Source organism: Cricetulus griseus, chromosome 3 (genome assembly GCF_003668045.3).
Source record: "Cricetulus griseus strain 17A/GY chromosome 3, alternate assembly CriGri-PICRH-1.0, whole genome shotgun sequence".
NCBI lineage: Eukaryota > Metazoa > Chordata > Mammalia > Rodentia > Cricetidae > Cricetulus > Cricetulus griseus.
In genome coordinates, this window is record NC_048596.1 from 183,551,238 (window position 1) to 183,558,395 (window position 7,158).

Sequence of the window (7,158 nt, forward strand, 5' to 3'; positions counted from 1 at the left end):
TGCTTCCAGGCTCCCCCTTGTCTCCCTTGCCCTTTTGGGCCTTTCCTATGTCTCCTCCCTGTGGACTGCTCTAGGGCATGGTCCTCAGACTCCTTTTCTTACCATGCTTTCCCTGATGATTTCTCACTTGTACTATTAATATTCCCACCCTGGTCTCCTTCAGGATGTTCTCTACACTGTAGTCAGAGGACACTGTTAAGAAACAAGTCTTGTCAGGTGGTGGTGGTGCATGCCTTTAGTCCCAGCAGAGGCAGAGACAGGCAGATCTCTGTGAGTATAAGGCCAACTAGTCTATAGAGCTAGTTCCAGGACAGCCAGGGCTACACCAGGGTCTTGAAAACAAAACAAACAAAAAACAAATCTTGTCTAATGTGGTGTCACATACTTTTTTAGTCCTAATACTTGGTGGGTCTGAGGCCAGCCTGGTCTACATAGCAAGTTCCATGGCTAGCCATGGCTATAGTGAGAGCCAGTCTTGAAAAAAAATAAGCAAACAAAAACAACAACAAAACCAAATAAAGATTTTTGGTTTTGGTTTTGTTTTGAAACAAGGTCTCCCTTTGTAGCTCTGGCTGTCCTGAAACTCACTGTGTAAATCCACCTGCCCCTGTCTTCTGTGTCCTAGGATTAAAGATGGTGACACCACTCCTGGTGCAACTCTGCTTGGAAGTCCTCAACACCTCCAAAGGCTCCCCTTTCTACTCAGAATAAATCCAAAGTCCTCATGATGGCCCCTTGGCTCTGAGTCCCTGCTCTTTCATCTCACTCACTACTCTCTTGCTCTCCCTTATTCTTTTAAAACTATTTGAGCCTCCTCTCCCATTGCTGAACACATACCAGGCATCCAAGGCTCCACAGCTGTCTTTCCCTGTTAGGAATGCCCTTCCCTCTACACGGCTCACTTATTGCCCTTACCTCTGTAAGCCTGGTATTGGCTAGAAAAGCCTGCATTAGTCATTCTGTGTAAAATTCTACCTTTTCTCCAACATTTGCTCTCTTCTTCCTTCCTCTTCCTCAAGACAGGGTCTTGTTGACTTCCAGATCCTCCTACCTCAGTTTCCCAAGTGCTGAGATTACAGACCTGCACCATTATGCCTGGCTCATGCAGTATGTGGATAGAAGCCAGGGTCTCATGCATGCCAGGCAGGTGCTTTACCAACTGATTGATAGCTCAGCCCCTCTGCCTCCTCTCTTCAGTATTTTTCATGCAATATGGTTTTGTTTGTTTGGTTTTGTTTCTCAAGATAGAGTTTCTCTGTTTAGTCCTTGCTGTCCTGGAACTCACTGTAGACCAGGCTGGCCTGGAACTCAGAGATCCTTCTGCCTCTGCCTCTCAAGTGCTGGCATTAAAGGCATGCACCGCCTTCACTTGGCTATCCAATATGCTTTATGTGTATGTCTTCCTACACCTACTGTAAATTCCACGGAGGCAAGGATCTAAGCCTGTTTTGTTCGATGCCGAGTCTTTGACAGTCTGATATAGACAGGGGTCAACATTTGTAGCAAGTATGGATGCTTATTTTGGAACATCTTTGTTAGTACTAATGGGCAAGAAGTAAATTAGGAGCCTCAGAGAGAGCTGCAGATGGCTGGAAGGAAGCAGAATTTTCTCAGTCCTTGGAGCTTAAGGAATCCTTAGAAAGGTTGGAGAGGCGTGTTTAAATAGTGATTAAGAACAGGAGGTAGGAAGTCAGCAGCGCCCCTGCGTTGCAGCTGTGTCAGCTCTGTCTGGTCCTCAGTTTCCATACCTGAAAAAGAGACAATCAGAGCACCTACCTCAGAGGTTTCTTTACTTAGGAGCTTGTGAAAAACCACAGGGCTGAGGATGTAGCTCAGCTAGTAGAACATGCATGAAGCCCTGGGCTCATGTCTCAGTGTCACATAAAAGCTACATGGTGGCATATGCCTGTAATCCCAGGACTGGGAGGTGGGGGGTGAAAGTGGGGGTGATCAGAAGGTCTTCTGTGGCTAAGGCTGAACACCAAGTTTGAGGCCAGCTGGATGTATTATACGGGATTCTACCTCAAAAAGGAAAGAAAGAAAGGAAAGGAAAGAAAAGAAACAAGAAAAGGGGGCAGGAGAAATGACTTAGTGGTGAAGAGCATGTTCTGCTTTTGAAGATGGCCCCAGGTTAGTTTCCAGCACCCATGTCAGGTGGCCCTAACTTCAGCTCCAGAGATCCTGACCCCTTATTCTGGAGGCACCTGCACTCATGTGCATGCCCCACATATACATATAATTAAAAAAAATTAAGCCAGGCAATGGTGGTGCAGGCCTTTGATCCCAGCACTCAGGAAGCAGAGACAGGTGGGTCTCTGTGAGTTTGAGGCCAGCCTGATCTACAGAGCAAGTTCCAGGACATACTCCAAAGCCACATAGAGAAACCCTGTCTCGAAAAACCAAAAAGAAAAATAGAAAAGAAAAAATAAATTAAATACCACCTTTAAAAAGAAAGACATGAAAAATCTATACAGAGTCCAGGCCAGATCAGACTACTTAGGAAGGCTCTGCTTGAAGGTTCTAGTAGTTTTTAACTGTGTATCGTATACATATAGGATGCTTTTATAAGCTAGGAACTCACATTCAAAGCATGGAGTGAGGGTGGGGGGGGTGGACACTCAGGCAGGCACAGCTAGTTTAGTCCTAAGAGGATCGGAACCTAATGAGAATAATGTCTGCCTCAGAATGATCCTTGTCTGGACTCAGGCAGCTCCACAAAACCCCTGTTTTCAGAAGAAAAAAAAAAAAATCAGGATTTGGTATGTGGCCTGAGGCCTCTGCTGGGGAGCAAGCAGCTCCCAGCTGCCTGTGGCTGATGCAATCGGAGCGGAGAGAAATGATTCACTTTGACTCCGCCAGCCACCCCGGGACTTCGGCCAGCAACAGGTTTGGGGTTCATTGGAGGATGACTTTTTTCCCCCTTTCTTGAATTGAAAGAGTAACTTTGTGTTTCCAAAAGGCGATGTCATTGTGTGGAGAGATCATGCAGTGAAGTTGTTTTGGGCGAGTCTGGGATGAACCACTTTTGCTATGCTTATTAAGTCTGGGGGAGAATGAAATTGAGGGTCTTCATTTCCCCCCAACCCGTTTCCTTCTACCCAGCAAAGACAGCTGAAAGATGTCTTTGAGAAGTAATGGAGACAAGGGGAGGTGACTTGGAGGTACCAGAATGCTGTCCAGGAGGCTGCCAGAGAAGTGGCTTCTTGTTTGTCAGCAAGAGTTTGTGGTAAGGAGGTCTGCGAAGCTTTCTCCCACAGCACCGGGGACTAAACAGAACAAATAAAACCTCTATTTGTTCATCACTACCCTGGATTTAGATGGTGTTTTACGGCCAGGGTTATTGGGATCAGCTGAAACCCAGGCAGACTGTTTATTTCTAGGGTGGCTAAGCCAGACAAATGCTTCTCTGTCCTTCTACTTTCCCAGCCAGGAAAGCAGGAGACACATTCAATCGAAAAAGAAGCAATGAAGAGTATATATATAAATTCAGGGGTGCCTACTGTGTCTTCAATACTGAAACACATAAATAAATTTTCAAAAGTGTAAAACTGGGCTCAAGATACATAAAATCCACTCTCCAGGAGGATTCCTAATGGGCAAAACTCAAGAGGAACTTTACAGATGCGACTTATTTGGGGTACCAAGACAATCTTACAAATGAGGAGGAAGGAGGTGTTGGAGGTTGTGGGGAGGCTCTGGGGCTCTCTGAGGAGGCTTCATAAGGAGGCCATAATCAACATGGTGTCTGTGTTGTTCTCACTGGTGCCCAACACTTACTTACTTTAACGCCTGTCATAGAGTGGGCACTCAGGAAGTATGTGAAAATGAATGGCGAAGGAGGTGGCTTATATTAGAGGGATAAATAGGTGAAGAAGGGGGAGGAGGCCCAGAGAAATGAGCTGATGTCTCGGTGAGACTGGTTTAACCACAGTGGAGGGTGTGTAGTGAGGAGTCGTGGGAAATTAGGTTAGATATGGAGCCAGATCACGGAAGGTTGGAAAGCCACGTCGAGAAATTTAGTGGAGACAAACATTCTTTCATAAACCCTTTTCTTCCCTTCTCCTCCTCCTCCTTCCCCTTCTCCTCCTTCTCCTCCTTCTCCTCCTTCTTTTGTGGGTAAACGCGCATGCGTGCGTGCGTGCGTGCGTGCGTGCGTGCGTGCGTGCGTGCGTGTTGGGTATTGAACCCAAGGTGTTTCAGGACTCACACTACTCCCACTGTGTATTCAGGGTCCCCAACAATCATTGAATCTTTGTGAAACACAGACTGTATGCTAACCCAATGGGGGAAAGAACAGTAGAAGAACAGATACTATTTAAAAAGGTACCCTTTATTGTAATTGCTGTGATAATAATGGCTTGTGTAAAACGTTTGGATATTTTAGTAACTTTGACTGCAAAAGCTGAGGTCGTGTCAAATCTGGTCAAGTGAATTGAAAGATTTCCTGAGAGGTGGCCAAGACATCCAGTGTAGGAAGTGGGACCCAAGGGGATAAGGGGCTTAAAGTGGTCAATTTCAACATTACCATTCTTCCTCTCTCCTAGAAATGCCTCATGGGTAATCCCTGCTGTTTTTCTTTCTTTACGGGATTCCTTCTCTGAGTAGGATTTCCCTGATGGAAGCTTGACATCTCCACACACTAGGCCAGCCATCCTCGTTTACTTGTTGAAGCCCAGAATTTTAAGAATAAAGAATCTTCCTGGTTGTGGCGGTACAAGTCTGTACTCTTAGCACTTGGGAGGATGAGGCAGGAGGATTTCTACGAGGTCAAATGCAGCATAGGCGACATAGCCAGTACTATGTCAGACACAGCTATATGTTAAGACCCTATATTAAGGGACTGGAGAGATGGCTCAGCAGGTAAGAGCACTGGCTGCTCTTCCAGAAGGTCCCAGGTTCAGTTCCCAGCACCCACATGGCAGCTCATAACCATCTATGACTCTAGTTCCAGAGGATCAACATTTTCTACTGGTCTCCTCAGGCACTTAGCACACATGATGCACATACACACATGTAGGCAAAAGCACACGTGCATAAAATAAAAAGTAATTTTTATTAAATTAATAAAATATTTTAAAAAATAATTATTTAGCCTTAGGATTTTGCTATTGAGCCCACATTTTTGTGACCTCAATACAGATACCAACATTGACTCTGGAGGCAAAGTGCAAGCACTAATGACCATTAGGACCTTGGGCTTTAGGAAGTCACAGGTGTTGTAGGCAAAAGTGAATGGGTCTACAGGGAGCCTATTACTTCTGTAAATTTTTGTTTGTTTGTTTTTTGAGACAGGGTTTTTCTGCGTAACAGCTCTGGCTGCCCTGGAACTCTCTGTGTAGACCAGAACTCACAGAGATCTACCTGCCTTTGCCTCCCGCATGCTGGTATTAAAGGCATGTGCCACCATGCCTGGATAAGCAGAGGCAGATGAATCTCTATAAATTTGGGGCCATCCTGGTCTACATAGCAAATTCCAGGCTGGCCAAGGCTATATGGTGAAAACCAAATATTAATAATTTTTAAAAACCCCATTTTAAAAAACAAAAGGGCTGGGAAATGGTTTTGCCATTCAATCATGAGAACTAGAATTTGGATCCCCCGTACCCATGTAAAAATGCAGATGTGATGGTGTGTGCCTAGTCCTGGGGAAGCAGGGACGTAGTTCTCGGGAGCACGCCTATCTGCCTATGTGGGTGAGCTCCAGGTTCAGCATCTCAAAAGTAGAGAACAATGGAGGAAGACACTGTACATTGTCCTCTGGCATCCACACACATGTGCATGTATGTGCACATACAAGAAAGTTTAAAGAAAAAGCGAATCTGATTGAGTTCATTCAGCCTTTGTATGGATACATGCCCCTGGATCCTAACCACCAGCTGTGCTTAGGAGGCAAGTCATGCCTACCAAGAGCTGTGGATCAGAGTGGGGAGTGGGGCTCAGCTGGTAGAGTGCTTGCCTTGTATGTAAGAAGTCCTGAGTTCATACCCAGCACCACAAACCAACAAGGACAACTTGAATTCCTCCAGTTGAATGATGCAGGGAGAAGGTCTCTTCTCTTGAGCTTGGTAGAGGCACAAGGCTTTTTTTTTTTTTTTTTTTTTTGGCCAGGCTTAGGGGACATGAGGATGGGACATTTCCAACATCATCCAAGTAGCATTCTGGAGCTGTTAGGAAGTGGAGATGTTTTTAGAAATTGAAGGGACCCCAGACCATGAAGAAAGCTTCTGCCTAGCCCAGAACAGAACAATTCAGAGGCAAAAAATTATTTTATTTTATTAGATAGTATTAAAAAAAATTAAGTCTGAGTCTGCTTCTCATTTGTTGCCATATCCCAGGCCACATAGGCAGGCTCAGAGTAAAAACTCACAACATGTTTTTTCAATTGGATTCAATTCCCTCAAACGCAGACAATCAACAAACAAACTGCTTTTTATATTATGTTAGGGACAGAGTCTGGATCAGGAACACAAACATCAAAACATGCTTTTTCTGATTCTTAATCTAGGGCTTGGGTCACTGGACACAGACTTGGGGATAGGTAAAAACAAAGCCGCAGAGTCAGAGCCAAGGTGCCCGGCAGAGGGCTAGATAAACAGATAGTGCTGTGTGTGCCCAGTGGCTCCCAGCGCAGATCAAAGGCAGCTTTCCCCAGTGCAGGCAGCAAGCATGGCAGGAATCTGGGGACCTCTCACCCAGTCCCCCACCCACGCTCACAGATGGAGAGCCATGCCAGTAGTGGCCACACCTTTGAGTACTACCAGCATGCAGGCGTTTGTGACAATTCCTTTCTGGTTTTTCCTATATAGTTCCCTTAGATAACCAGTAGTGATATGACTGAGCGTGTGACTACTGGCTGGATTGCTTGGGTTCACAGCCCAGGTCTGCTACTTGAGTCAGTGTTTGTATGGCTTAACTACTTAGTTTCTGCATTAATAAAACAGCACCAAAGTAATAAACCCCTTTAAAGGAAGAGGGAAGAGTGAAAGGGTTATTTATGCATATGACTAAGTGTGTAAAATGGCATGTATGCATTGAGTGAGAATCACACTCACTGTAGTTGGTTTCCCAAAACAAGATGGCAGACACGAACTCCCCATCTTCCAGGGCCCTACAGGACATTAAACCCACAGAAAGCTATGGAGGGCTATAGTTTGGATC

The 7,158-nt window shown here is 45.3% G+C and overlaps 1 long non-coding RNA gene across 1 annotated transcript; it reads left to right on the forward strand.

Moving 5' to 3' along the window:
* The first annotated feature begins 2,679 nt into the window (after positions 1-2,679).
* LOC113834688 lies at positions 2,680-3,305 on the forward strand. Its single transcript, XR_003483427.2, has 2 exons — positions 2,680-2,886; positions 3,103-3,305. It is a non-coding gene; the product is annotated as an uncharacterized LOC113834688 (long non-coding RNA).
* The last annotated feature ends 3,853 nt before the right edge of the window (positions 3,306-7,158 follow it).